The sequence below is a fragment of the Glandiceps talaboti genome, chromosome 4 (assembly GCF_964340395.1).
Source record: "Glandiceps talaboti chromosome 4, keGlaTala1.1, whole genome shotgun sequence".
Classification (NCBI taxonomy): domain Eukaryota; kingdom Metazoa; phylum Hemichordata; class Enteropneusta; family Spengelidae; genus Glandiceps; species Glandiceps talaboti.
Window position 1 is genome coordinate 2,560,466 of NC_135552.1, and position 5,105 is coordinate 2,565,570.

General features: G+C 36.6%; 1 pseudogene; it reads left to right on the forward strand.

Moving 5' to 3' along the window:
- The first annotated feature begins 296 nt into the window (after nt 1–296).
- LOC144433662 (membrane progestin receptor gamma pseudogene) lies at nt 297–1,374 on the forward strand (annotated as a pseudogene).
- Nucleotides 1,375–5,105: the final 3,731 nt, after the last annotated feature.

Sequence of the window (5,105 nt, forward strand, 5' to 3'; positions counted from 1 at the left end):
CTAAAGCGATATTTAGTAATGTGTCGCAAGTTACAACGAGCAAAATATATGATGGAACAAATTTCTAATGCATCTGTTACATGTTCATGATATGCTTTAACACGACCCATAATTGCAAATTTTGCTATTTATACACTGGATAGTGCATTTTGACGGGTACCTCGACATATGCATTTTAATTAGGACAGCAGGTGTGTAGATGTGCTCTATAGACAGACGAGGCGGTTAAACAGACTACATACATCGGACCACGGTGGGCTTTGAGACACAGTCCCAGAACACAGTACGGACTTCAATTCAAGTTACATATAGAGAGAGTCAAAAGCTTAAGACACCGACATGTGGACTCTCAGACTCTTTCACGTCACTCAGATGCCGGCGGATTTCCGTGAACCATTCATAGTTTCCAGCTACCGTTCACCTGGATCATCCTTCATATGCTGTTTGAAGAGTATGTTCCAGAAGACAAACGAGACATTGAACTTCTGGACCCACTTTCTACCACTTCTCTACTTCATGTGGAAGTTGTTTGCTGCTTTCAATACTCTCGATATAATAAGCGATCCGTACACCTGGCCGTTTGTTGTGTATCAGATCTCAGTCTGTACCTATCTCATTGGAAGCTGCATAGCTCATCTCTTCAACTGCTTGTCTGAGCATGCCCGTCATATATGTTTCTTTATCGATTATATCGCTATATTTATGTACGGAATAGGTACAAATATTGCCTATCGCTACTACGTGTTGCCTGATGTTTTGATTGGAGGTCGGTTTTATCAATTGTACTTGTACATAGCTATCATGTTCACCACACTATTTCCTGTCATGGCGTGTACATCAAGAATTGGTGACCGAGAAAAACTAAAGGAAATACTTCGGTTAATATCATTTGCCGTATCGTATTTTTGCATGAACGTTCCTGTCGCCCTTCGAGTTACAAACTTTTATTCGCAGGAATTCTGGATGGGATCATTCACGAGTCACATTACTCAGTTCATTTTGATGTCCACGGCAGCTTTTCTCTATGCAACCCACATTCCAGAGTGTATAGCTCCAGGGACATTCGATGTTGTTGGACACAGCCATCAATTTCTACATGTACTCGTAGCCATGGGTACGAGTGAACAACTGAATGGCATTGCATCTGATATGATAAATCGAAGAGAATACCTCGAAGCGAACGGTGAAGCACCAACCTTTCTAATGTCCTTTGGTTTGTATATGTTCGTACTGTGTACTAATCTGCTGACCGTCTATATATTCAGCGTTATCATCAACAAAGGCCCACTTTTAAGGAAGTATACGGGACGATTGCTATACACTAACTATGCAAGCAGTAAAACTTCACATAATGGCCAACTGAAACTATCATAAAGACAATTACGTCATGTAACTATGATCAGTATTTGTTTATCAGTTGAGAATACATGTATAACCAACCGTACCTGCCTCTAGACTTCAGACATATTAGATCTTTCATCTATAAATAAGTTTTTCACGTAAAAAATATTGTAGTTTGACTAGTATTTAAAGACATAAATTGTACACAAGAGTTAGAGGTATTACTCAGTACACAAAGATGTACAGTACTGTTAATGTGTACACGAAGCTGTACAGTACTGTTAATGTGTACACGAAGCTGTACAGTACTGTTAATGTGTACACAAAGATGTACAGTACTGTTAATATGTACACGAAGCTGTACAGTACTGTTAATGTGTACACGAAGCTGTACAGTACTGTTAATGTGTACACGGAGCTGTACAGTACTGTTAATGTGTACACAAAGATGTACAGTACTGTTAATATGTACACAAAGATGTACAGTACTGTTAATGTGTACACGAAGCTGTACAGTACTGTTAATGTGTACACGAAGCTGTACAGTACTGTTAATGTGTACACGAAGCTGTACAGTACTGTTAATATGTACACAAAGATGTACAGTACTGTTAATGTGTACACAAAGATGTACAGTACTGTTAATATGTACACGAAGCTGTACAGTACTGTTAATATGTACACGAAGCTGTACAGTACTGTTAATATGTACACGAAGCTGTACAGTATTGTTAATGTGTACACGGAGCTGTACAGTACCGTTAATGTGTACACAAATCTGTACAGTACCGTTAATGTGTACACGAAGCTGTACAGTACTGTTAATGTGTACACGGAGCTGTACAGTACTGTTAATGTGTACACGAAGCTGTACAGTACTGTTAATATGTACACGAAGCTGTACAGTACTGTTAATGTGTACACGAAGCTGTACAGTACTGTTAATGTGTACACGAAGCTGTACAGTACTGTTAATGTGTACACGAAGCTGTACAGTACTGTTAATGTGTACACGAAGCTGTACAGTACTGTTAATATGTACACAAAGATGTACAGTACTGTTAATGTGTACACAAAGATGTACAGTACTGTTAATGTGTACACGAATCTGTACAGTACCGTTAATGTGTACACAAATCTGTACAGTACCGTTAATGTGTACACGAAGCTGTACAGTACTGTTAATGTGTACACAAATCTGTACAGTACCGTTAATGTGTACACGAAGCTGTACAGTACCGTTAATGTGTACACGAAGCTGTACAGTACTGTTAATGTGTACACGAAGCTGTACAGTACTGTTAATGTGTACACGAAGCTGTACAGTACTGTTAATGTGTACACGAAGCTGTACAGTACTGTTAATGTGTACACGAAGCTGTACAGTACTGTTAATGTGTACACAAAGATGTACAGTACTGTTAATGTGTACACAAAGATGTACAGTACTGTTAATATGTACACGAAGCTGTACAGTACTGTTAATATGTACACAAAGCTGTACAGTACTGTTAATATGTACACAAAGCTGTACAGTACTGTTAATGTGTACACAAAGATGTACAGTACTGTTAATGTGTACACAAAGCTGTACAGTACTGTTAATATGTACACAAAGCTGTACAGTACCGTTAATGTGTACACGAAGCTGTACAGTACTGTTAATGTGTACACAAAGCTGTACAGTACTGTTAATATGTACACAAAGCTGTACAGTACCGTTAATGTGTACACGAAGCTGTACAGTACTGTTAATATGTACACAAAGCTGTACAGTACTGTTAATATGTACACAAAGCTGTACAGTACTGTTAATATGTACACAAAGATGTACAGTACTGTTAATGTGTACACAAAGCTGTACAGTACTGTTAATATGTACACAAAGCTGTACAGTACCGTTAATGTGTACACGAAGCTGTACAGTACTGTTAATGTGTACACGAAGCTGTACAGTACTGTTAACGTGTACACAAAGCTGTACAGTACTGTTAATGGGTACACGAAACTGTACAGTACTGTTAATGTGAACACAAAGCTGTACAGTACTGTTAATGTGTACACGGAGCTGTACAGTACTGTTAATGTGTACACGAAGCTGTACAGTACTGTTAATGTTTACACAGAGCTGTACAGTACTGTTAATGTGTACACTGTGACATGACACAGGACAGCTGTTACCTTTAGTTGTTACGTTCGTAATCATTGTTTTAATGTAGTGCATGCCTCGGAGATAACAATCATAATGTGTCACTGTTACCATGGTTACTTTGTTGAAAATGTAAACCCGTTCTCAGTTAAAATCAAGCAAATATTAAAATAAGGGGTCACCATAAGACAGATCAAAATCATATTAATATTTAGTCAGTTTATCCAATATGGCCACTAAATACTGCGTGAACTCGAATGTGTCGATATCTTTGAAAACAGCACTATGAATCCCTCGAATGTATTTGATCATTTCAAAAGGATCAGGAAGTAACTTTTATTGGACCGAGTTTGCAGAGATTTAAGAATTTTGATTTTCAGGGAAATTGGTCCCCAAGGTGTACTATACCAACTATGACTAGTTTAATGTGTGTTATAGTTTAGATGTTGTTACTTTCCGTTCTTAAAATATGACATCCATTCAAACCTCTCTACATATATTTACCCCTCTCTACATTTATTTACAGTTCTCTACATTTCCATATATAATAACCTATAATTACATAATTACCTGATTTTTTATGAATGATATCAATAGCAATAAATAAACCACGAAATTATTCCAAAACTTTTTCCATTTTCAGTACTATATATTTAACCATCAAAATAATAGTGCTACTGATTAAATGGGCATAATAATTATAAGGATTATATTAATACTAATATTACCAACTTTTAATATTAAAATATACTATTAATACCAGTTTGTAATAGCAATTATTAAATAATATTATATAATAATAATAATTGACAACACTGTACACGATTAGGCTAAAAAAATGTGATTAAAATTGAGGGTTTTTTAAATGTCATTGTTGATAAAATAATGTTATTTTATGCTTAATGACCATCGACTATAATATTAAAGGGAACGTTCACAAAAAGCCATACATGATTTGAATGGCATTATGATGATAGGATGAACTTCTTGAATACTTTGATGACGTCATACTGTTTGACTATGTAAATGCAGTGTTGTACAGTAACTGTAGTTAGAAATTATGGACTGCGCGAGTGGTTGACTCTCGTGTTCCCTATCATTGAATTATCATTGTTCACTTTGTTTATGTCCATTCTCAACCCTTGAAAACACTAGAAAGATTATCATGTATGTATAACGCCCTCACATGACTATAATTGTCATTATCATGTGACTTATTGACCAATCGGGATGATCTATTTAATTCAATACTAACAGAAATGTGCAGAAATCATTTTATACACGACAAATAGTCTCGGTTACCCAGGTTCCTCTGACTTCCATCAGTCCCTGAGAGTCTAGGGAATGCTATGACGGTGACTGGCACAATTGGTGGTGGTGGGGGGGGGGGGGCGTGACCCTCTTGGCTGCTGTAGAAAAATTAGACTGGCTAAGAGCATTACAGTTAATCTAATAAGGATTATTTTCAAAAAGTTTATATCGTAATTTTCGTGAAATGTATAGAGAGTTGAAAAGGTAATTAAAAATCATTTTCATCAAATCAGAAACTGAGTCAAGTGACTTTCGCCAACTTATGTTCCAATCACTACTGACACCACATTCTCTCAGACTCTAT